Source organism: Eublepharis macularius, chromosome 2, assembly GCF_028583425.1.
Source record: "Eublepharis macularius isolate TG4126 chromosome 2, MPM_Emac_v1.0, whole genome shotgun sequence".
Taxonomy (NCBI): Eukaryota; Metazoa; Chordata; class Lepidosauria; order Squamata; family Eublepharidae; genus Eublepharis; species Eublepharis macularius.
In genome coordinates, this window is record NC_072791.1 from 156,541,020 (window position 1) to 156,567,971 (window position 26,952).

Below are 26,952 nucleotides of genomic sequence, written 5' to 3' on the forward strand. Positions count from 1 at the left end.
TTTAAAAATAAAAAGGGGTTTACTTCTTACTGCTGAGGATAGCATGCGAATACAACATTCTTTTAGTCCATTCTTAAAATTTCTCTTAGCCATATTGCAGCTGATAGGCTTAGGAAACTTGAAAGTTTCTTGTTTTAAATGCACCAATGTTTCAACATTGCAATGTTGTTGTTTAATTAAAAAAAAATTTAAAAAGATTGGTTGCTGTTCAACCAGTCAGGATGCAGGGGGGATAAATGGGCGGACAAAAGGCAGGGGCAAGTCAAGGCCTCACACTGAAGAAAGCATGCTGCACTTCAAAAAAACCCCGCTGGTTTGACTTCACTGGGAAAAAAATGTGAGTATGCATGCAGGGAGAAAAACCACAGACAACCCAGGGGGAAATTAAATGCAGCTGATGCAGTCTTTCTCCCTGAAGAATGCAATAAAGCCTGGGAAGCAGTTTGGAGACTGAATCAGGTATCTTGACCATGCATGTAGAACTTTGGAGAGAAATCGATGCAGTAGGCCAGAACTGCTGGGAAAAAAAAAACAGTGCAGAAAAGACTCAAGTCTCAATCTCCTTCTGATTTATTGGTTGCAGCCTCCTATTTAGTTGATTATAATCTGGTACAGATATTCAATTATGTGTGTACTGAATGTGCATGGAAGGGAAAAGAAGCACTTATGCTAGCCCTAGTTATGACTAGACATGGGCACAAACAGCATTATGAATGGAAAAAAACCACAAACAGCTTGTTCATCTGTTCGCGAACAAGCCGTTTGTGAGGCTCCATTCTAAATGAACAAGTGGTCGTTGCAAGCCTCTTTCATTGCCTTCACCAGCCATTCACCAAGCCAGACAGTCTGGGGCCTTTCAATCAATTCCCTTGGAAACAGCAGGGACTGAACTCTGTCTGAACTCCTTCTGGCTTTCCTTCTGGCTTTAACCCTTCAAAGTACTTCCAGCAGAGAGTCCCGTTTTTGCCACTGTGAAGAGAAAATGACAACAAAGGGGAGACCCATGCATCATGCCTTTTCTGGGGTGAAATCTCTCTGAAACTTGGGGGATCTTCAGAGGACAGTGAGGACTATGTCCCCTGCAAGTTTGGTGGGTATTGGACATTGGGAAGGTCAGTTTGTAACCCCTCAAAGTAGCTTCCAGTGGAGAGTCCCCTTTTTGCCACTGTGAAGAGAAAATGACAACAAAGGGATGGATCATGCATCAACAAACCCATGGTTTGCCTTTCCCGGGGTGCAATCACTCTGAAACTTGGGAGTCTTCGGAGGACAGTGAGGACTATGTCCCCTGCAAATTTGGTGGGTATTGGACATTGGGAAGGTCAGTTCGTGGGGTATTTAAAGGGCCCTGCCCCTTGCACGTGGCAGGAAAGGGCCCTTTAAGGAGCCATGAACAACGAACATGTTTGTGAACAGGGTCATGTTCATTACTGTTCGTTGTTTATTGTTCGTGGATGGCAACGAACAATGAACACCTTGTTCGTTGTTTTTTTTTGTTTGTGCCCGTGTCTAGTTATGACTTCTATACACTTAATGAACTATCTTAACAGAGAAGCCCTATGTGCTTTTGAGTGTATGTATATAGGTTCTCTGAAAGGGAGGGGGTGGTATATATACAGAATCTATGCATGCAGTCTTGTAGGTGCATCGGGATCTTTGCACATGTTCTGGTGAATGCACCAGAATGGGAGCAGTGGCTGCAATTCTGCTTCTCTATCTTCAGTGCACTTTCCTGTGCAGTCTGCAGAGGAATATTGTAACCACAAATTTCTCTTCTGTCTGGAAAATAAAAGTTTCCAGTTAGAATTTTTCTTTTCCTGGAATAGGAGCTATGACATTGTGATGCTCACAGAAGCAGAACATTTGCACCAGAAGGTTTTTTTGCTCACTTAGACTGCCAGCATATTGTTAGAACTGGCTCTTTGTTGTGGTTGATGGTGAAGACGAGGTTGATGAGATGGGTGGAGTTTAAAAAGGGCTTAACAGAAAAAAGGAGGCTTTGCTCTCATCACGTGGTTAATCTCCTTCTAGAAATTAAAACTCAAAGGCATTTCCACATTCCTTTAATAAGATGGGTGAGGGTTAGGGAAGGGAGGAAGGAAGGGGAAGAGAAATGCAAGGCAAAGTAAAGAGAAGGGATTCCATCGCTTTATGTTGCAAACTATATTGTACATGAAAAGTGGCCCACTTCTGTGATTTATGCACATTGGTCTTCTTCACTGTGCTAGTTCATTGGAGCAAAAGTATTTTACACTCCATTCTTAGAAAAACCCAAACTAAGGTGTAATCACTAATGAGGAAAACAAGGGCACTACAGTGATGATGGGATGATGCACCACTTCTACATCAATCATGTTGCAGTACAGACATACCCTCAATTATAGTGCAATGCAGAGTAAGAAATAGCTTCACTGCTAGTGGAAGCAAAAAATCCTAAGGCCTGGATCCAAAGATGTCATACTATCAGCTCAACAGTAGTTCCTCCTATAGGAATAGCATTTAGTTTTATGAAAGGGGGTGGGTGATTTTTACTGATTCTCCCCTCCTGCTGCAGACTTCCTTTTTGCTCCATGCCACTGTTGCTGGTGGTCCATTGACTTGTAGGAACTCTCCTTTGCGGGGTGTAGATGGCTGCAGTGGAAGGGGGACATTGCCTTCCTCAGACATGACTTCACTTAAATGGTTTAGCATCCAAAACTACCAAGTATTCTACTACAGACATCTTGAACCAGCAATTCTCTTTCACATAGAGAGATGATTTGACCCTTCCTCATTATTTAGTTTGGTGTATGTTTGTCACCTATGTGCTATGTCAGACTGCATACCGGCTAAGAATCACACCAGACACTGGCTTGGGTTAGAAATGGCCACAACTTTATTGATTACAGCTGGATGGAGCATTGGCCTGGCATCTGGGCATGGATCCCTGTTGGCATCGTAGGCCTGGCTGCCGACCGATGCCTCACCCGCCAGCCTCCCGCTGGCACCTCGGCACACGTTGTTCCGATGCTGGCCCTGCCTGGCACCCTTGCTTCCCAATCCGTTGGGGTGAGCAGATCCGAGGGCCCACTCACCCTATTGGGATCCGGCCCAATGCCTCAAAACTGCCAACCCATAAAGTTGTGACAGTGCCCCCCCCAATAGCCCTGACTCCACGGTGGGTGGGAGGGTGACCAGCTGCTCTTGCAGATGCTCTGGTGTAATGGCGCTGACCATGCGGCTGGCCAGCGCAGGCTGGATGCTCCTCCTCCTTCTAATCCCGCCTCTACTCGTCTTGCACTCGGTGCCAATCCCAGCTTGCCGGTAAGTCGTCAGCATCCTTTACTGTTGGGGAGAACTCTGTTGCTCCCCTCCCTTTCATGGGTAGAAACACAGTATCGATGGGCACAGAGATCCCCCCCTCCCAGTTTCAAGGCAATGTTTCCTGAAAGCTGATTGCATGCTAAATTTTTGCTAGGGAGGTGAGAAGAAATCAAGTGTAACTTCTGGGCTCTTATGTGTCAGCTATTGAAAATGCACTCTGCGAATGTGAAATCTAAAAAATGTGGCTACATGGAGGGAAAAAGTGTATGTGTAACAGTTCATCATCTGAATGGAAAGATGGAGAGCCTCCAGTGTTAAGAGGCTGGGGAAGATGTTGTTTGATGTAATAAACATTTGGAAGGCATTTTATTGTCAGGAGGCTAAAAAGACCCAGCCCTTAACTTGGAAAAGTCAGGACCAAGCAATCTGACTATTTCACTTAGATTGAACAGAGGGACTCAGTCAATGAGCCAAAAACTGGGGAAACACGATCCATGTCCTCTGGGATCATTGTTTGTTTGACTTTAGTCACAGCACTGCAAGTGAAGGATTGCACTTCTGAAGGAAAGTTTGGCTAAAGTACAACAAGTTTTGATCTCCCTGGTGTAATTCCACAGAATTTGGTCCATCATGTCTTCAGTTAATGTGCAGATGATATGCAGTGTCATCTGGTATTGCAGTCTTTTTAGTATACAAGGTGCTATATTCTTGTTGATAGCTTTTGGCTTTGGCCCCAGACAATGTAAATACTGACACAAAAAATGGATACTAAAGAGAGTAGTCTAATGCCCACCGCTCCAAGGAATCCCTGTTTCTGCAGTTTTTGAGGGAAGATCTTTTCTTTTTTGTGTCATATACAAGTTGCACATAACAGGTGGGCTCCTCTTGCCAGCCATTTGGGTGTGTTTCCACAGGTGGTGGCTTCTCAACATCTGAGGCATTTTTGTTGCCCCTGGAACAGGGTCTGGTGGTCTACAGATGCAGAATTAGTTGGTAGAGTCATGATGATGGTGGAGTAGAATTTACTATCAACTATCAGGTGAGGGGACCACATTTTTAATGCTTCCCTACATTTTTTTAAAAACCCTCTCAGCAAGTAGAAAACCAGCACAGCAGGGAGTGGGTAGGCTAGAAACACAACTCCAGTGCCAGTTTTTCATTTGCAGGGATTTAAATCCCCCCCCCCCCCGTTTGCAGCCTGAATCCACTCTACCAACTTAGGGTTCTGCTACCTCACACTGCTGTATGTGGTAAACCAGATCTGAGAGACCACCTGGGAGGTGACAAGGGGCACTTGGGGCACTGCAGCATGGCAAATCCTCACAGAAACACGAATGTACAGTCTGAGCATTTTAATTCATCCACATTTGCTCAGCTACTGTGGTCCTTTGTCAACTAGCCAGCGGCTACATCAACCTTCTAATCCTCTCCCAGATTTACAATTGCCCTCTTTGTTCTTTCCAGTACATTCTGTGTGTTGCAAGGCTGACGCGCCGCCTGGGATGTGGACGCTCCACAGTCCTATTATCTTATGCCACAGCTCGTTTATGAAAAGGCCTATAAAGGCAATTATTAAAAGCCCTTTGCAGAATCAAAGAACTTCCAGATGGAAAAGGCTAAAAGGCTTCTTAGCTCATCTTCCATCGTCATGTCCCATCTTCCCTTGGGTCTTGCCAGGGCTGTTCCCTCAACTGCTTTGTTCTGGCTAGTTTCAAATGACTCAGCTGGTGTTCTTTTAAGAAGCAGTGGCAACAAATTAGGAGAATTTCCCCCACATTTTCTTTCATTTACTGTTCCTCAGTCCCTCTGTACCTATCCCTGATTCTCTCCCCCCCTTGAAAATTCCTCAGTCAGTCACTCTTGCAATGCTGGTACATTTTTTGCTGTGTCACTATCACCACTAATAGAATTTCAGTTATTCTGTGCTGTATTACTCCAAATTTCTCCATGCTGAAAAGTTTGCAGACACAGTGGCAGTTCATGAAATGAAAAACCGCAAAGATCACATGGAAGAGAGAGCCATGCATACTGTACTGAGCTTCTTGAGGAAGACAGAGCATAACATATGCAAGATAGCATTGGTGATGCAACAGTTGAATTCTAGCTGAAGTCAGCTGGGCACCTTTACAACTTTCACACATCTTACTAGCTCCGTCACGCAAAGCTCCCGCAAGGACAGTGTGTTCCTGGTGCGATTTTCTGATTCTCGCATGAAATCATGCCAGGAAGATGCTGTCCTTGCGGGAGATTTGTGTGACGTGCTGGAGATGTGTGAAAACGGCCAAGGACAGAAAGAGCAGTCCAAATGGTTCAGAAGAACAGCAGGCAGAATGCTAGTAAGGGATGTCCTTATACAGTGGGTGCATTTTTTAAAAAAACTTTGCTGATCTGGAAGAAACAACTTTGATTGAAATGGTTAGGAGGAAGCCCTTCCCGGATTGTGCATGTGAATGTGTGTGCGTGTACAGGATGAGAGCTCAGCATTGCTCTCCTGTCTGTCACTCCAATATATGCACTTTATAGAAAAGTGGCACCACCTGATTCTAATATGCAGGACAGGCCCCTAATGGCTAGTTCCTGTAATGGAAAACTAAAAGAGGGCATCAAGTAGAATACTTTAGGGTAGGAGCCCTTTCCAAATGTTGGATTGTTGCTGTGATGGTTGTTCAGAGGCAGTATTGGTGAAGATATGCCAAAGAGGAAATTTCCCTTAGCAACGCAAATTGCTTCCTGGCTGCGATTTGGCTAGGAATTCTGTCAGAGCTCTCAGCTTTCATCCCATTCCCATTAATCATAAAGAAGTCACAGTAGTCCTTTCTCTACTTTATACGAACTTTGAAGAAGTTCAGAAAGGAGCCTTCAGTGAGAATGCAGGTGATTGCCTGATGCTCGCTTTTCCTAGGCCATGTCTTGGATCCCAGAAGAAACTCTCCCAACCCTTTCCAAAGTTTCCAGGAAAGTTCCTTTGAAAGCTGAAGAGAGGAGAGAGAGAGAGACCAGATTTGGTTGCTGTTGTCTTTGCAACAATATTTGTCATTTTATTTATTTAAAAATACTTAAATCTCACCCTTCTACCAAGCACATACTATAATACCAAAGGCTTGATGTGGGAAGCAATGTGTTCAGCATAAAATCTTAATTGCAGTTATTAAACACTAAACTGATTCTATTTTTCTGTATGCCTTGAACAAAAATGTCTCCCATTGTGTAGAAATCTGCTGGGTCTTTTCTCTCATTTCTTGGAGTCTAATGGTGCCATGGCTGCAAGCCATTACAGGGCTAGTGAGTCTGAAGAAAAAACACAACATTGAAAGCTGCTGCATATCCCCCCCCCCCCATAGCAACAGACACAGCTGCCAAGTGTGCCCCAGGAAAAGAGTTGCATCTAGCAAGACACATTCCTCCACCTTACGTATAGTTATAAAAGAAGACGTACAATACGTGTTACAGTCAAAACAAATGGGCAGGGGTAATTCCTCTGCTTTCCTGTAGAAAGCACAAGAAAGTGCTCCTAACCGCTTGAGAATCTTGATCATCCCATTATAAGAGCAGGAGGATATGTGTATGGGTTCCTAACAGCCGGACTTCCTCTGGGCAGTGATTTTAATTGCTAGGAAAGAGAATCACTGAAGTCCCTCAAAGATTGTGAGGTATTGTATCTTGACTGATTTTGGTGACAGCTCCTCTAAACTGCTATGCCAATCTTCCTCTTACCCTTACACACCCTTCCTTTGTCATAATGTTACTAACACTTCTCCTTCTAGTTCTCTCTGCCTTTCAATTTCCCTATTCAGAATTTTTAAAATATTGTTTTAATTTAGTATATAGGATTTGGGGAGGGGGGTGTTAACCAAAATTTCTGGGTGTCTTGTTACCATCCCAGGATTCTTTTTTGGATTCTGTTTCCCCCCAGATTCCAGAATTTTGGGAACATTATGTCAGGATGTCAGTTCTCCAGCCAGAGTAACACCATTTTCTAGCCAGAGTAACTCTCAATTTCTTCATTTTGCCGAGTACGCGTATAACAACTTGATCCACAGCTCCACGGGAGAAACTCCGTTCAAAATTGTGCATGGATACGAAGGATTAGCCTTCCCCTTTGAAACTAGCCCAGAATCAAAGAGATCGGGAGATCTAGGAGAGTGGTGGACCTCCCTCACGGAGCAGTGGACTGTAATCCAAAAAACTTTAACTAAAGCTAAAGCGGACTACAAAAAATATGCTGACCGCCATCATGTGGACCAATGGGAATTGCACCCAGGAGACAAAGTATATGTACCCACCAAGAACTTCAGAACAGAGCAAGCAAGTAAAAAATTGGGACTGAAGTATTTAGGGCCCTTCCCAATAAAAAAAGTTATCAATAAAGTGACTGTGGAATTAGAATTGCCAAAGAATCTCCGTCAAATCCACCCTACTTTCCACATTAGTCTCCTCAAAAAGGCACCTCTCCCTGATGACTGGCACCCTGAGAAATCAGTGCCTCACTCAACTCTTGTGGAAGGCCAAATACATTATGAAATAGAGGAGCTTTTGGACTCAAAACGGAAACATAACAAGATCTTTTACCTGGTCAGGTGGAAGGACTTTGAGGAGGGGTTCAGAGAGTGGGTGGAGGCCTGTTGTGCTTCTTGCAAGAGGGGGGAGATGAACTCTAGATAACTGGGATTCCATAGTCTGACACATTATTTCCTATGGGGGAATCAATCCAGGGACCTGGGTCAGCTGTTTTTTTTAAGCTAATGACACCAAATTTACACTGGAAGTAGTCCTCCCTCTATGCTAAAGACTCCCCCCCCCCCGCAGGTTTCTTAGGAATTGGGAAAAAGGGTCGCCTTTACAGAAGAAGTTGCCTGCCCTATCTTTCAATTGTTTCCTATAGAGAAAAATACCATATTATGTTTCCTATGCTAGTTTAAAGTTTAAAAGGAAATGAAGGACCTAACTGGCCATGGGCTTACTTGAATGGCATAAGCTCCACTGGCAAATCCAGGGCAATATTGCAGTCCTCCTTTCTGGTAATAAAGGCTCTGCTGCCAGTACTGGAAGAGACAGAACCTACCCTGAAACCCTGCAAATGGTGGGCAGGCTGCTGCATGGGTTCCTGCAACCCAGGAAGGCTTGATTGCCCACACACCACCACCTCCCCTGTGCAAATGAACAATACAGAAAAAAACAGAGTGGGGAATCAACCTCCCAGGTCCACATAGAAAAAAAATGGGGGGTGGGGGATAGAAATAAAAAATAAATGGTGCTACACCTCCAAGAACAGAAGCAAATTGGGAAGGGGATCCTTCAAGGTAGCTTTCTCTGAGGCTTGTTTCTGAGGCTAGATTCCTGAGACTGGCTATCTTGATCCCTTACAGGGATCCCATTGGAAGAGATTTCTGAACTTGAACCTGAAATAAAACAGAAATTTATGGGGTGCATTTCTGTAATCCCAAAGAATTCTGGAATGTCATCAATCAATCCAGAAACCATGGAACTGCCCTGAAAAGACATTTTTGGGTTGATTTTTGGTTCAGTGAGTTCCAGGTATACACTCCTGCTAAAAATGGTATTTAAAACAATAACAATATCAATAATCATAACAAAAACAACAAGTCAGTAACTGATGGTGGCTAAAGTAGAAACAAAAAAAAAATCATATAAGTGGGAGGCTCACTCTAAGGAACTGAAGCCAGAGTTCTGTCTACTCAGACCTCCAGATTTCTGAGACATCACAGATTCATATGCTTGGTCCAGATGTCAGGTAAAAGCATGGTTTAGTCAAACTGACAGAGGTTAGTATGATTGTCTGAATGTGGGCCACTCCACTAACTAAAGCAAGAATCTGAAACCACAGTGTGAAGTTGGTTTATTAACTACAGTTAGTTTTAATTGTTATTTCATAAGGTATATGAACGTAGACATTCCGGTTTGTTTGCCCAATGTCAATATACTACAAGCTGGGATACCAGCTGGGTCTCTGTTGGTAGGTGGGAAGAAAAAGTAATGCCAATAAAACAAGCAAACTAGTATTTGAGAGCTAGTTTGGTGTAGTGGTTAAGAGCGCAGGGCTCTTATCTGGAGAACGGGGTTTGATTCCCTACTCCTCCACTTGAAGCCAGCTGGGTGACCTTGGGCTAGTCATAGCTTCTAGGAGCTCTCTCAGCCCCATCCACCTCACAGGGTGTTTTCTTGTGGGGATGATAATAACATAGTTTGTAAACTGCTCTGAGTGGGCATTAAGTTGTCCTGAAGGGCTGTATATAAATCAAAATTATTCTTATTCTTATTCTTATTCTTATTCTTATTCTTATTCTTATTCTTATTCTTATTCTTATTCTTATTCTTATTCTTATTCTTATTCTTATTCTTATTCTTATTGGTAATCCAAATCCTAGTTACTTAAACTAGTCATAGTTAAAATCAGTGCTTTTTTTAAAAAAATGGTACCAGTACTTTATACCTTTACGAGTTTTCTTCCAAATTCTAGATGCTTAACTTCCCCTTCCGATTTCAATGCAGCGTTTCAGGGGTTCTCTTCTGGCAGGCAGAAAATTTGGAAGCAACATCTGAATCCTTTCCCTAGCCTAAGGAACATTTCTTCAATATAAGTGGCTCTTCCTCTGATAGAAGAGCCACAAGTTGTAGAAAGGCTTCTTAAGACGGAGGAAATTCTTCCAGTCTAATGTAGAACTAAAGTATACCAAACATGACTCGTTTATCTTGGGGACAGTACAATGATGTGAGAAGGCCTTGTGGGGTAAAACTTTATTCAGACACACAATGGACATTTACCTAAAGCTTAAAGCATGGAGGTCATCTCAGGTAAGGAAAATGGCATTTTAGAAAGTTCATTAGTGTAATTAGACAGCACTGTCATGATTACAGACGTGCTGTGAAAGGAAAGCTGTGACTGAATTATTATTTGAATGATTTGTTGAGGTGCTTAACTTTCTTCTAAGCACTGTACAAAAAAGGTTAACCAAAGTTCAAAAGGAAGAGAACAAAGGACAGTACAGTTTGGATTGGAAGGCAGAACCTTTTGGCCTGAAACTGATTTTGCAGTCAAGATGTTTACAAAGGCATGCAGTTTACAGGCAGGGCTGAGGAGGGAAAAGGCACCCAAGTGACTGGAACAGAAAGCAGGAAGTTGGAAAGCAGAGCAGATTTGTCTATGGACACATGGAACAGAAGCCCTTATAGCCCCGCCCTGGATTTTAGGAACCATACCCTGCCTACCCCCCTTTTAACTGATAGGCTGAATGTAAAAACTGAATACAGATTTCCTGCAGATTCATTCTTTCTTTCTTTCTTTCTTTCTTTCTTTCTTTCTTTCTTTCTTTCTTTCTTTCTTTCTTTCTTTCTTTCTTTCTTTCTTTCTTGTGGAGAAAATGAAGCATCTGTTCAAAGCTGTTGCTTGAGAAGGAAAATGGAGATAGAGGAGATTACAAGGAGATATAGATTAGATGCTTCACATATGGGAATGAGATCAGCAATAAAAACATATTTGGATAATAATTATAAGGCCCTTGCTGTTGGGCATCCAGTACACTGACATCTTAATCGGGTTTACACTCATACAATGTAAGAACAGTACAAATAGCCAGGAGCTTTGAATAAAAGTTGCTCACCCCACCCACTCCAAAGCAATTAAATTATTAGCTACGTACTTACTTTGATTTACTGTTTGTCATGTTCAAAAGTTAAGCATATGTTACAGTCACTACTGAACATCAGTGATGGTAAAATACTGGTTCCAGCTGGGTTCTTGGCACGGTTCTCACCTAACATTTTAGCTAGCCTAGGACAAAATGTCTAAGATACAATCTTCTTGCATACTAAAAATGAAACTTTTTATCACTTTTTATTGCAAATTAGCTTGTGGTTGCCCTGACCTGGATAGCCCATGCTAGCCTAATTTTGTTAGATCTTGGAAGCTAAGCAGGGTTGGCCTTGGATGGGAGACCACCAAGGAAGAACAGGGTGGGTATGCAGAGGCAGGCAATGGCAAACCACCTCTGTTAGTCTCATGCCCCCCAACAGGAGTCTTCATAAATTGGCTACAACTTGACGGCACTTTCTACCACCAGTGTGTGAGCAGTACTAAAGTGCTTAGTAGTGACACTGAGAGATCTCTGTCTTTTGGTGCTACACCTCTGAAGATGCCAGTCACAGCTGCTGGTGAAACGTCAGGAACTACAATGCCAAGACCACGGCAATACAGCCCGGAAAACCCACAACAACCAATGCTTAGTAGATTATTTTGGAATTTTGGATTAATTGCTTGCAAGCTTTAGATTAATTAGAAAGTGGGTCTCTCCAATTAACTAGGCAGCACATTTTTTAAAAACTTAATTGTTTTTAGTTCAAGTACTTAGAAAAATTACAATGTCAGGCAGCTTCTTAGGACATTTCTTTACTCTCATACAAAAGAGAACATCTCTTCTAACGCAATCCCCACTGCAACCTATGCATGTGACCTGTGTGTATGAGGGGCCTCTATCTGTACCACCCCCTCCTGTTCTACAGGCAAGCTGCCTAATGGGGCACAAGCCCATGACATCCCCTCATATGCCCCCTCTGCTTGCCAGAGGTAACAAACTAAGCCTTTTTGTCTGTCTAGTTGGTTCACTCCAAGAGAACAAAACAAATTGTACAAAACCAGGATTCTTACTTATCAGTCCTTCCCAAACAAGTAATTTAGTGAAATGGTTGGAGGAAAGTAGAAGCACCGTGCACAGAAATACCAATCAGAATTATGCTGATTGACAGGAAAATTGGCTAAATGTTCTGGTTGGACAACATCCTTGTTTACACGTATATGCTGAGTCACTTTCTCCCGGTGTTGCATATCCTCCCTTCTGGTGCCTGGAGAAATGAAATGAGACCATGAAACACTAGAATAACTCTGAGGTCAGATTTTTTTTTTAAAAAAAAATATTCATCTTTTTAACTGTCCTATATCACGAGAAATAATTTTGTTCAGTGACCTGTACAGTATTTACAAGTGGGCAATGTTGGGTTGGATCTTGATCAGTAAATTTCAGCTCACATCCCTGATAGTATCATTTTGACTATTAATAACTAATAAAAAATAATAAACTGAGCTTATATACCATTCTTCTAGGCAGATTAGTGCCTCACACAGAGTGGTGAACAAATTAGTGTTATTTTTATCCCTACAATACAGTTGAGGAGCGCGGACTGAGAGGAGTGGCTTACCCAAGGCCACCTACTGAGCTCATGGCAGTAGTGGGATTCAAACCAGTAGAGTGTTGATTTGCAGCTGAACCACAGTGCTACAACAGTCCAGCCACTGGTTTAAATGTTTCCCATTGTTAATGGTCATACTTAACTTACAGTGCAAGTTTTTTATCATTACTAAAGTTGGATTCATAACATCCTCAATATATCCACTTCTGAAACATAGCCCCATCTATAGATACTTAGGTCTAGAGACTGGGACCATGAACAGACAAACTTTCCACAAACTTGAGAAAAGCTCCAGGTTTGCAAAAAAAATCTGAAAAAATGAGGGGTTAAAAAACCCAAATTATAGAAATAGTGCCTGTATCTTTAAGAAATAGATGCCATCTGAGATCTCAGGGGACATTGAGGGGTTTTCAGACAGCTACAATAGTATTGCCAGTTTTCAAGCACTGGTTCTATAGCAAGGCCCTTTATAGGTGTCAGGTGCTTAATGTCACCTGCCATACTCAGATTGTGATTCTTGATTTTTGTGTTTCATGTTATTATTTAATGCTGAAGGTATATTTTGCTTGACCTACAATAACTGTTGCATCTCAAACTTGTGATGGGAAAGTATGCAAAGGGAGTGTTTTCTATTGCTGTTATCTGTCCACTCCTTTGAACCGCTCTCCTTAGTCTGGGAGAGATGCTAGCATGACCTTGGAAACTCCATCCATCCTTCTTGTTGCTTCCCCATTTAGCTGCTTTCCACTGACTGCTAGATGATGTTAGGCTGTGGGGGGTGGGTGGGGAGGAGCTGGAGGTTTTGCACGTTTTGAAACCTGTAACTGCTTGGCATTTATTATTCCTAAGGTAACAAAAGAGCTGTCCCAAGGACACCAAATAAGCAGAAAATACAAAAAGCCCTTAGGAAAATGCAATCAACAATTATCCCAAATTCATATATTTAAGGTGCTATAGTGCTCAGTGTGAGTAAGTCCATCATATGAATTGTTCTATCATACAAATTGTCATATAGCAAATATCAGCGATGGTATGAAATCCACAAGAATGTAGCTTTCAGGTCATAGAAGTCTTCTCTTGAGTAATGTACGTTGCCTACGGGGTTCGCCGGCATGCAAAAAGTCCAGTCCTGTTTCGCCCCAAAGGCTTCTTCATAGGCAAGATATCAAGTAATAGTCAATCTCATTCCACCATTGCAATTCCTTCCAGTCAATTTATTATTCCTGGCAAAGATGATGTAAGTGTATGATACTGGCAGCTTATCAATAAAGAACTTTTTCTCCTGCAGTGAAGTTGCTTGAGAGTTGCTTGGCATCCTACAGATTGCATCCTCATCCTCAGGCCTGAGCAACCATAGACCCCTAACCCAGTGCCATGGCTGCAGATGGAAACCAGGAGACCAGTGCTACTCCAAAGCCCAAGGAAAAATGTGAAGACCCTGTGACCCCGCATGGGCCCAATGGGTGCATGTTGGTTGAGGAGAGGATACAACCCCCCATCAGTTTTCCTCGATGGTATGCTGGTTATATAGACTGGCTGGAGGATACTCTGCCTGGATGGACCCCTTGAGTGGTGCTGGTCAGGAGGGAGATGGAAATGCAGGATCATCTGTGGTGGCAACTATGCAGACAGAGTCTGTTCCTGGGGGAAGGACTCCTCGAGGAGGAGGAAGGAGAGGATGGAGAACCAGAGTGGAGGGAGTCATGGGAAACAACCTCCGCTGATATGGGGCAAGAGCTCCAGGCCGAGTTAGAGGTGCTGAGGTGTGTCACGTACTCCTTCATGGGATTCATTCAAGGCATGGTGCGCGCAGCCGTCCGACCTGACCAGCCAAGAGACCATGGTGGCTGACCGGATCGAGTAGCCCTGCCACTGCAGGGCCAGCAACCCTGTCCCTCCTCCAGATGGACAGGGATGCTATGTTCCTGTGGCACTGTCTGTTCAACCAGTTTGACCACAGGGGAGGCACGGCCAGCCCCGTCCTGGTACAACTGGCCCAGCTGCCACTGGAGCTGCACAAGCTAGAAGCCTGCTTTGAGGGAGACCCTGAGGAATTGTGATACTTTCTGGTGCAGGTGGCCAAGTTCCTGAGAGAATGGGGCCCCACCTTTCCAGATGAAACCAGCCGAGTGAGCTACCTGGGCTCCAGGCTGGTAGGAGGCACAGTGAAATGGTATGTGACTCTCAACACGGCCCGAGTCCCAGAACTCTGGAGTGTGGGAGCCTTCATGCATGCGCTCAGAGAGCAATACAAAGATCCTCTTGAGGAGGAGAGGGCACGCACAAAATTGAAATGCATGAGGCAGGGAAATCGGCTGATGAGAGAATTTGCAGCAGAGTTCAGAGTGTGTGCAGTCAAAGTACATGACTGGACAGAGTCAGTGAAGATTGAGTTCTTCCGTGCCATCTTGAACCCAGACTTGATAGCCAAGGCAATGATCCAAGATGATCCGTGTACTCTGCTGGGGTGGATCCAATTGGTGTGCAAGATTTAGAACAGGGAGCAGGTCATGAAGCTGCTCCGTTTCCAACACCAAGCCAGCCAATGGCAGGGAACTGCCAAGTCCAAAGGGGAAGAAAAACCTCATCTGAAAGGACTGACCAATCTGACTGCTAAGGAGAGGAGAATGAAGCAAAGACTGTGCCTAAAGTGTGGAGGTGCTGGTTATGTCACTGTAGAATGCTCCAGTGTGAAGAAAACTTTCCTCGGGAGAAAGACTGGGCTCAAACAAGGCCATCTTAAACTGAGAGGAGCAGACTTACAAACTAGTGAAGAGGCGACGGTGGCAAAAGCGGGGGAGGAGCATTCTTACAAGTCATTGAAGAGGTGGTGGTGGCAGGAGGGGGAGATAAACCTGGGAGTTTGAGAGATGGTACCCCCTCCAGCAGGGAAGGAGAGGAGCCACAGCTGATGGGAAATGCTGAAGGCCTGCTGTGAAGGGCAGGCCAAGGAGATCCAGTGCTGGTTTTGGTGAGACCAAAAGGAACTTTGTTCTTTTTACCCATAACATTAGTGCACCCATGACAGGGAACACATATCAGAATGTGGGCCCCAATTGATTTGGGGTGCAGCCAAGACTTGATAGCCCCTGCTATTCTTACACTAGGGCTGTTCAGGCCTTGCAGGCCAACTCTACTCTCCTTCCCACTGGCCTGGAGGGCGGACTCATTGGGGGGCCAGGCCTGGCAGTAACCATTAGGTGATTCACCACTAAACAACTTGCAAGAACAAAGGAAGAAGGGAAAGGGGAGAGGATGTAGGGTCACCCTGGAGGAGGAAAAGAAGAAATAGTGTGGGGCTGGGGATGCAAGTGAAAAGGAGGTACCCTCCAGCAAATCTTGAGAATTTCCCCAGTTATTGACTATATTTGCTTGGGTAAAAAATTGTCTTTCCCTTCAAAAAATGAGCAACAAATCTAGTAACTTCTGCTTTTCTAAAAATAAATTTACTAGGACATCCACACACACCTTTGGAGCATTTTGTAAGCCTGTTAACTAGCAAGTGGTTTACAAAAAGTATGTGTGTTGTGTAAATAATTGGCATCTGGTTGCTATTTTCACTTTTGGTATTATTTATTCTACCCGCTCTGGAAAATGAGTTGCTCAAAGCAACTTCTGCTTGGCTTAACAAACACAAAGAAAAATTGCATGGTTGATCAAAAGATTGCCAAGAATATCCAATGGTTACTGTAATATGGATGAGTGATTAAAGGGTTTAGATATTTTTGTGAAGTTTACTCCAAAGGCACTGAATTTCCTGAATGCACTATATTCAATCTTTCCATTGACTTTAAATACATCAGAATGACTATACAACAGTTAACTCAGAAATAAGATCTATAGGTTAAGAAGGTTAGTGGTGACTAACACGGAATACAGTATCAGTCCTCAGCAACAATCACCTTTAAGATCCCTTTTCCAATCTTTTGTTAGTGCTGCCACCATTTGACTAGAGATGGGCACAAACTTGACTAGAGATGGGCACGAACAGAAATACGAACAAGAAAAAGCCACGAACAGCCCAATCTGCTGTTCGAGAACAAGCTGTTTGTGAGGCCCCATTCTAAATGAACAGGTGGCCCTTGCAAGCCTCATTCATTGCTGTTCATCAAACCAGACAGTCTGGCACCTGCAATCAATTCCCTTAGCAACGTAGGCAGGGATTGTCTGAACTCTGTCTGACCTCCTGCTGTTGCCCTGGAAACCCCAATCTAAGCCCAATTTAGCTTGATAGGCAGGTCTTCCTTCCAAGTGTAGAGCTCCAAATTTGTTACAAGAGAGCAAAGACCACGGGGGAGGGGGAGGCTCCCAGCTCGGGCTAGTCTTTGCAGACAGTGGAGAGGGAGAGACAGCTGCTGTTGGCATTTTGATAGAGAGATAGGGAGAGTGCATTGCAGCTTGAATTTTCTTTGTGTGTGGTGGGATATGGATCTACCCCTTCAGGTTCCAGGGCTGCTGCCAGGCTCTGAGGCCAAGCTATTATTTACTATTGGTACCTTTCTTGCTGCCTGATCAGGTAGGGTTTCTGGGAGTGGTGCAGTAGGGATCTACCCCTTCAAGTTCCAGGGCTGCTGCCAGACTCTGGGGCCAAGCTATTATTTATTATTGGTACCTTTCCTGGTGCTTGCTCAGGTCAGGATTCTGGGAGTGGTGCAGTAGGGATCTTGACTTGGATGATGGCTGGAGGAGAGCCTGCTGGCCTCTACGAACAGCCAACCACAAACATGTTCATGAACAGGGCCATGTTCGTGGTTGTCTGTGAGTCCCTGTTTGTGGATGGCAACGAACAACGAACATCATGTTTGTGTTTTTTCCCCTGTTTGTGCCCATCTCTACAATTGACCAGTCACTCTTATTCCCTATGACAAAACTTAGCTTCTTCTTGGACCTGAAGCACCAGAGATTGAGAAAGCAGTTGCTCACTTAAGCAGCTCTGTTCCTCTTTGATAGAAGCCAGATGCTGCTAGAAGAAGGATACTATAGAAAAGAGGATGCCACTTCCTCCAAAAATCAATGCAAACACCCAAAAGGAAGTGTGCCAAACCAGTATCAATTCTCAGTCAAATCCGTATTTGCTTAATCAGTTCAATAATCAAAACATTATACACAGTTACAATAAGTATTTAGTAAGGCAGTGACCCTTAAATAAATTCTTATGTGCAGAGAGACATGTAGAAAAGTCCAGATATAAAGTCCACAAAAAACCAAGAGATATATAAAGATTCTGAGCTGCTGGTAATTCAGCTGGTGAGTCGTTACTTCTTGACCACAATGCCGTGCAACCGCGATGCCGAGGAGAGAAGGGCGAGGCTGGTAGAAAGGTTGACACGGGGCACCGAGGTGGGAGGGTGGCAACGAGCTATGCCGGCCCAATCATGCTTCACTCGTTTCAGAAAAAGTCCTTCATCAGGCCACCAATTCTACAATTTTACAATATTGGTCATAAGAAGATAAAAAACGAAGATTACAATACAAAATTCCCATGGCAGCTTACTCACTGTTACAATTCCAGCACGTCAAATGGCAGTGGACACAAGATAACCGTTTGTCTGCATCAATTTCAGTTGTAAGTCTGAGGTGGAGTTAGAATGCCTCTAAGCTGCTTTATACAAGTCCAATGGGCGGGCCTTGGAAAATTCTCAATCAGGGTTTTTTTTAAAAAAGTTGGTATACTCCCTACAATGAAATATCTTAATTAATATGTTCCTGATTCTGAAATTAATTAAAACTGCTCATAAAAGGGGGCAAAGGATTAAATTTTAATGTTATAAATATTTATATAATTTAATTTTAATTAATTGATTATAAACATGATGTTTTAAAAATGTTTTATTATGAAGTACATGATAAATACAACCATATACAAAAATCATTAAATCTGGGCAATTTATTGTTAGGGCAGGGGGTGGGGCAGGAAGGGAGGAACATGATTCAGCTTGGAGAGGTAATTTACAAAAATGCTTGAAGTCAGACGTAAATCAACTTGGAGAGACAAGTTATAAAAAGGCCGAATATTCGATATCATTATTCAGGCCATGGGGGATCAAGGTTCTAAGTCTGAAGATCCATCTGGTCTCAGCTTGCAGAAGGAATCGATTATTATGACCTGGTCCATGCACCACCTCTAATACTGTAAATCTGAAAGTCCTGTCACTACCATGCATATTCCAGAGGTGTTGGTAAAGCGGAGTCTCCTCGCTGCGAGTTTTAATACGGGAGACGTGTTCTTGGATGCCCTGATAGACCGGGCGGGTGGTGCAGCCAACATATAATAAAGAACAATTGCATTGTAGGAGGTACACTACATTAGTAGTACTACAGGTGGAGAACCCTCTGGATTGCAATGGGCGATCCAGGGATGGACATTTAATGGTTTTAAGATCCACTCTAAGTGCACAAACACTGCAACGGCCGCAGGGGAAATGTATTTATATATCTCTTGGTTTTTTGTGGACTTTATATCTGGACTTTTCTACATGTCTCTCTGCACATAAGAATTGATTTAAGGGTCACTGCCCTACTAAGTACTTATTGTAACTGTGTATAATGTTTTGATTATTGAACTGATTAAGCAAATACAGATTTGACTGAGAATCGATAATGGTTTGGCACACTTCCTTTTGGGTGTTTGCGTTGCTAGAAGAAGGATGACAGAGGCTGTATCCTGTAAGCTTTCTCCCTGCTTCCCCCCCCCCCCCACACTCACACATTGGAAGGTTTTTTGAGGGCTTTAAGAAAAATGGGAATCGTGATTTGACTACGATAATAACATTATAATGTTCTATTGACACAACCTACAAGTTCCTCTTCACGCCCAGCTTTCATTTTTAAAATGTCTCTAGCAGTTAAAAAACTTAGAGACTTATTTTTTTAAAAGAGAAAACTGGGAACAAAGTGGCATTAATAGGTTCTGGCACTAGATTAAATTTTATTTTGTTTAATGCCATAACCATTACCGTTTTTTTAAAAAAGCAGCATCCAGAAGCATGGCTAGGAAAATTGTGGCCACAAGGGGTGTGATGGCAGAAAAAATGGTCCCACTGCGGCAGGACCCTGAAAAATGTACACCTTTGTGACCATTTGGCTTGCAAATGTATTATGTTCTTTCCAGAAAGATTATACCAAGCCAAGTTTCAGAAAGACTACCAAGGATGGGAAAGCCTAGAATGTGAACAAAAGATGAAATTATGTGGATGCTCACTCTCTCCCCCACAAAAAACCCTGAGGTTGGATGCCAAAGTGGGGGGGGGGGGGAACCTGTGTGGATGCATTGCAGACCCTGTGAGCAAAAGTACAACAATGCTTATTAGTCAAAAGACAGGCAAGAGATTTTCTCCAGATGACTGTAGTAGCTATCGTTTTCTCAAGCTGTAGGTTCCTGGAACTGTTTGGAAGCAGTTGGTCAAACATCTCTATTGGTATCAAATTTTGCCCACAGTATAAAGTAAATTTTGGCAGTTCTGTTCAGATAAAGAAAAATTATTTTCAGGAAAAATAAAACCGATGTATTGTCGAAGGCTTTCACGGCCGGAGAACGATGGCTGTTGTGGGTTTTCCGGGCTGTATTGCCGTGGTCTTGGCATTGTAGTTCCTGACGTTTCGCCAGCAGCTGTGGCTGGCATCTTCAGAGGTGTAGCAGCAAAAGACAGAGATCTCTCACTGAGAGATCTCTGTCTTTTGGTGCTACACCTCTGAAGATGCCAGCCACAGCTGCTGGCGAAACGTCAGGAACTACAATGCCAAGACCACGGCAATACAGCCCGGAAAACCCACAACAGCCAAAAATAAAACCATTTCTATAAGAGTGTCTGTGTTTCCTGAAGTGGGGAGAAAGACCAATGCACATGTCAGAAGTTCATGTTAAGGAAGCACAGCCTTCTTTTAAAGAAAAGCCTCTTTGTTGTCACATCCTACACTTTGATTTTGGATTATAAATTTCATTGTTCATTGTGGGTTATCATATCTTCTATTTTACATAGCTGCCATGTTAATGGCATTTATTCACTGGCTTAATTGGCTGTGATTGTATACTGCTCTGAGTTAAACCTGGCTTTAAAAAAAGTGGCATGGAATTGTTTGAATAGCATAAACTAGTGTTGTGTAAAATTTGTGTGATGTTTGATTTTCAGTGTGAAAGTGCTTGTTTAATGCCTGCTTACACAGCTATTGATCTGTCTCACTCTGTCACAACTTCTATAGCATTTTTTAAAAAACTGAATGGATTTCTTCACCATACGATCTCAGCACATCAGTTTGGTGTAGTGGTTAAGAGCTTGGGACTCTAATCTGGAGGGCTGGGTTTGATTCCCCACTCCTCCAGTTGAAGCCAGCTGGGTGACCTTGGGCTAGCTACAGTTCTCTGGAGCTCTCTCAGCCCCACCCTCCTCACAGGGTGTTTGTTGTGGGGATAATAATGACATACTTTGTAAACCACTCTGAGTGGGCATTAAGTTGTCCTGAAGGGCGGTATATAAATTGAATGTTGTTGTTGTTATTAATCAGATGGGCTGAACATGATAAATGTATGATACTTGGTAACCAGTGATGATTTAGATATGTGGCAGCATTGCTGAGGACCAACTGAACTCTTGCATAGCTCTTCCCTGAATCTGGGAAACACATTTCTAATGAAAAGTACATGGGCATGTGGTCCTTAACTTTCCTCATTCATTACTTCTTCTGCCATATGATCATTATTCTGATAAAGCTCTAGTGGTGCATAGAACATGACTGTGGCATATCCCAGTGCAGTTTCCCATCCACATTATGTAAACTTGTTCCCTTTCTTCCCAAATGAGCAATCACCATCTTAACACTATCATATCCTTCTACAAATGGGAGCAAGAAAAAATCAGTGAAAAATAGGCATTTTGCAGAGGGAAAACATTCATGAAATTCGTTCCTTTATTTTAGCTGAGCACTAATGGAATAGGAGCATAAGATGAACCATTCTGGGTCATGAAAAGTTAATTTAGTCTAGTTTTACACAGCCAGATGCTAGTGGGAAGCTTTATAAGCAGGGAGTTATGGCAACAGTCCTTCTCTGTCATCTTGAACATGGGGGTTCTATCAAGTTATCACAGTTATAACTGAGTAAATTATAATAACCATTCTTCTTTGGCTATTCTCTTTAAAAAGCTATCTAAATTAGTGTCTATCTCCATATCTCATGATAACAAATTCTATAAGTTCTTTAAACAAACAAACACAAGTTTCTGAAGGCCTGTGGCAGCTTGAAGGAAATTGACACAACTATACCATGTGCCACAATAGCAGGTCAAAATGTTTCCTAGAGATGCAGGCCTGGTTTCCCTCATGCCTTTCTGTGAGATTCAAAATCAGCTAATTGGCCAAAGAACAAGACCAATCTACTCTCTAAATAAACTACACAGGGCTGGGCAGCGCTAGAGATGGGCATGAACCAAAATACAAACCAAAATTAAGCACGAATGAGGCTGGATCATGGTTTGCGAACCCGCGGTTCGTCAGTTTCCATTTCTGATGAACCACCACGAACTTTAGGCTGGTTCGTTTGGTTCATTTTTTGGTTCGTCACCGCAGACAGCCTGGTGCCAATCAATCAGTTTTCTAGGCAACAGGGGATGTACTTCTTGCAGTCCTTCTGCTGACCCGGAAGTGACCTTCTGCTGGCCCAGAAGTGATGATTTTCTGACCTGGATGTGATGTTTTCATGAACCAAATGAACCAGTTCACGAACCAGGGGCAGGTTCATGAACGTTCGTGGTTCATGAAATTTGACGAACCACAAACTACATGGTTCTTTCCCCCCCAGTTCGTGCCCATCTCTAGGCAGCACACAGCCAAAAGTATCTGAGATTAGGGGTGTCAGTTTATTCTCCTAGAGACTACTCGTTTTTTCCATTAATCATGTAGTGTCCTATAGACATGACTACTAATTTTTCTACTAGTCATATAGTGGATCTTTTCTAACCAGAAAGAAATGTGCTATTTAAATTAGGTTTATTGCACTAGCCATTTCCTAATTAATTTTATTTAACTGCCTTCAAAGATGCTGTTTAAATGCATAAATCTTTTGGGCATGTGGGAAGTGCTGATAAAAGTTGGACATTTTCATGCCATTCATATTACTCCCATTTTGCAGTCACTCCATTGGCTTTCCATCAATTACCAGACTAAATTCAAGGTTTTACCTATAACATATATAATACTTTACAATCTTGGTCTCTCATATCAGCAGGACCTATGCTCTACCAGCAGCTTTGCTCATCTAAACAGGCCCTTCTGCAGGTGCCACCTTGTAAATGTTGCCCAACAATTGCCCATATACATGCATTCTCTGCAGTATCCCCCACCTTATGGAATAGCTTGTCTGATGAGGTTGGGTTGGCTCCAACTCCCTTGTAGGCTTTCCAGGTCCCCTTACCAGCCCAGTGGGAGGATGGGGACCTGGGGCTTACCTTTGTTGTGGCCCCAGCACGCTTTACTCGTGCACACGAAGCGCACACAGCCCCGTATCCCCGCAGTGACATCAATTCTGGTGATGTTACTTCCAGGTCTCAATGGGCCTCAAATGGGCCCAATTAGGCCTATTTGGGACCCAAATCAACCAGCTGCAAAGTGTGTGCATGTGTGCTCTCAGGACTGTGCAATGACATCACTCCCAAGAGTGATATCGTCACACTGCCCCCAGAAGTATGCCTGGGAGGCCCATTCCCACGCTCTTCTCCCCTGCCAGCCAGGTGAGTGATGGCGGGGGATGGAGAATGAAAGCGGGGGATTCCCTCCCCCCATTAGGAAATGGGATCCCTACTCCCCTGGCTTTCTGCAAATGATGTAAAACTGATTTATGAAGGGGAGGGCTTTTTTACATGGGTAGGTGGGCTGTGCTGTAAGAGTTCAAAGAGATGCACTGATAAAGAGACAGGGACTTTAGTTTATACTACTGCATACTGTCTGTTGCTCTAAGTATGTTCCTAGCAGGTGGTTTCTGCACTATTTAATCTATCATGTTTAATTACCTCTGTTTTGTTTCAGCATTGTCAGCATTCAGCATTTGTTTCAGCATTCTATATTAGATTTTTTGCTTGTTGTCAAATTTCTGCAAATTTTGCCTTTGTATACTTTATTGCATTGTTTATTGAATGTCCCAGCTGTTGACCGGATTGGCTTACACTGTGTAATCCACCTTCAGTCTCAGTGAAAAAGGCAAACAATAAATACATAAATAAAGGCAAATCTCCACATATTGAATCAATATACCTCTGAATACCAGAGGGTGGGGAAGGGGATTAGCAGAGTTGGGGAAATAATTCAATTCCACACATGCCAAGTTGCTTTCAATAAAATTTACTGCAACAACAGGATTTGCCAAAATCATTAATGAACAGTTGGCATTCCATAACCAGAGAGACCTTCAGGACATAAGAACTAACTGACAGGTAGAGGGAAAGCACAAGAAGCAACAGGAAAGTAATAGAAGCATTTAACATGTGCTGAGCAGTAGACAGGATGCACTGCAGCTCCCCCTAGAGTTAAAATGGACTAAACATACTCTGTGTTAGTATTTACATTAATGAAATTGTTCACCTGCTGTTGACTCTCAACACAGGGTAGGACCATTGATGCCTTGGCTCGCCTGTTAGCTCCCAGGGACTTTTGTCTGGTTTGCACTGGAAACTGAATGCTGGACTGGATTACCCTTAGTGTGTAATCCAGTAAGCCAATTTTCATATTCTTCTAGTTTTAGAATGGAACTGGGCAAAAGTGCTTGCTGTGCTGGAGAGGCTAAGGCAGTCCTTTCTTGGGAAAAAACTGACTATTGGCAATTCCCTTCACTCTCTCAGTATCAAAGTTTATCCACCACCACTTGGAGAGTCATTTTCAGACAGTTCCTCCCTGACAACACTCAAAGGACACATCTCCTCTGATAGTTGAGGTATTTGGAAGGTATGCACTATTTTATGTCTCTGGGGTTGCCATCTTCCCTCAGCAGCAATATGGAAAGTCTCCTGTCACACCCATGTATCATTTCCTTTCCCCTTCATCTCTGTTCAGCCCTCATTGCCCTTTCTGGTCTCTCATGTCCTTTATTTATCCAAAGAAATCAGCATCTGGATTGTTCAGTCTGAACTTCCTGCCTAGTGTTTCAAGCTGGGTTTGACAGAGGCACAAGGAGGTCAAGCCAACAAACTTGTAGGAGGTCACAGCATGTCAGCAGATGAGGAAGAGGTTACCACAGTCTCCTGAGTGCGTATGGCCCTGGCATCTTGGGTCATATCCTCCGCCTTGGTTGCACCGCTTACTTTCAGAGATTCTTGTTCTGAATAGCTCTCAGAAGACTGTTTCTCACTCTGTTCTACAGTCATCACAACATCCTTCCCCACCCCTGCTTGATTATGTAATCAGCACCCAACACAGCATAAATTACACACTCTCCATCTATATCTCTCTTGCTAACTTGTGGCTGTCCTTTTCCAGCAACTAATATTTCAAAAATACCCTCATATTCTAGACACTCAGGATTATAAATATGCCCCCTCCCCAGCCAACCCTTCTACACTGGAATGTGTTTCATCTCCTGCATATGCAACCTTACCCCCTTCTTCTGGTGAAGCCTAAGTTGAAAGCTCCACTTGTTTAATTTGGCTTTTAATTGACTTCATCCAAGGCCCAAGGATGCCCCAGCTAATCTTGGGTTGCTTATCTGGTCCACTCCTTTGAAGTCCATGATAAAGTGTCATGTAAAGTGCTTCAAACAAATCATTCATGTGGAGCAGTCAGTGAACTTGGCTTTGCTGAGTCGGCTGCTATTTCTAATGAAAAACCTACTAATGATTTTTTATAGCCACTAATTGGCAATGGGGCACCAAGCTTTGCTGTCTCTTAAGATACTCAGAACTTGGCAGGTAAATGGAGAAGAAAATGATCCAGAAAGGGGGAAGGGTATTTGTGGTTAACTGCAAGAATTCTTAACCTTTTCCATACCAGGTAAAACATAACTGAAAGAAAATATTTTTCCCTTGCTCATGCTGATGCATTCAGAAGGAAGGCACTAATTTCAGAAGAACGTACTTGCAAGTAAGGATACTCAGGATAGCAAACTGACAACTCGATTTCATACATATTTGCTTGGAAATTCCATTATTTCAGCATGGTTTGCCTGGAGTTAGTAAACTGAGGATTACTTGAATGTTTTAGTTATCTGAACTCATTGTTTACAATAAATGAATACATATTTAACATTTGTATACAGCTTTCAGGTTTTCAAAGTACTTCACATACACCATCTTACTACAGTCCTTATGACAACCTGGTAAGATAGGTGGACGGGGCAGCCTTAGGCATGGGGCACCTAGAATGGCTCTGACAGGTCCTGTGTTGGGGGGCGTACACCTCCCTGCAGCCAGCTGTCTCCACTCCATTGCTGCACTGCATCCCCTCAGTTGCACAGGAGGAGGCAACTGGCAGGCCAGACAGAACCTTCAGCTGTACCATGCAGGGAGAAGATGCCCCCCTGGCTGGCCAAGCCGCTCAGCTGTGTGAAGAGGTGCCCTACCTGGCTAAGCCCCACACAGCTGGCTAGACAGGCAGGCTGGAGCTGGGGGAGCTGGATCTTTCTCCCTCCCTCTGTCCTTTTTTGGGGGTGAGGCCAGGGATCCCCACAGTGATTCAAGGGCCCCATCTTTGAGAAGCCCAGAATCACTAAGATTGCTCCTGTTGGTGGAATATTTTTATCCCAATTGCAGATGGGAAGGCTGAAAGACAGGCCTGCTTATGACTAGCTAATGAGTTTGTGGCAGAGGCAAGCCTCAAACTGAGGACTTCCTGTTTCATAGCTTTGTCTTTAATTAAAGACTCAGTTTATAAAGTGGTTCATTCAGAAATGTGAATTTCATGCCCCAAAAGTGTCTGAGAATAAAAGTGCCAGAAACAGAATGCTTTTACATAAATCTATGGCGTGGCTGTATTTCCATGAACAAGTTTTTTTTGGGGGGAGGGGTTCTTATTAAAATATTTCACACATATTTTATGTATTTATTTATTCATTTATTTCAAATTTCTATTCCACCCTCCCCGAGGGTGGGCTCAGGGCAGATAACAACATACTAAAATACAATAAAAATGCATCTACATTAAAACATCATTAAAACAGCAGTGTATTTTTATTAATACACATTTAAAACAGAATGGTGGACAGCCTTCACAAGGAAGGTTAAGATTTTATACACCCCTTTTTTCAGGCCAGCGGAGGCCCAGCCTCAGCCATATGCCTGGAGGAACAACTCTGTCTTGCAGAGACAGAGATAGATATAATCACACACATATTACATTATAGAAGAATGCCAATGTACAACACTGGTTAAATGTGCAATGTAATCCTTGCAGAGCTCCTTGTGAGCATCACTCTAAAATAGCAGCATGTAATGTGTGGCTGCAACATGCACAGCATTGCTGCAAGGAAAAACA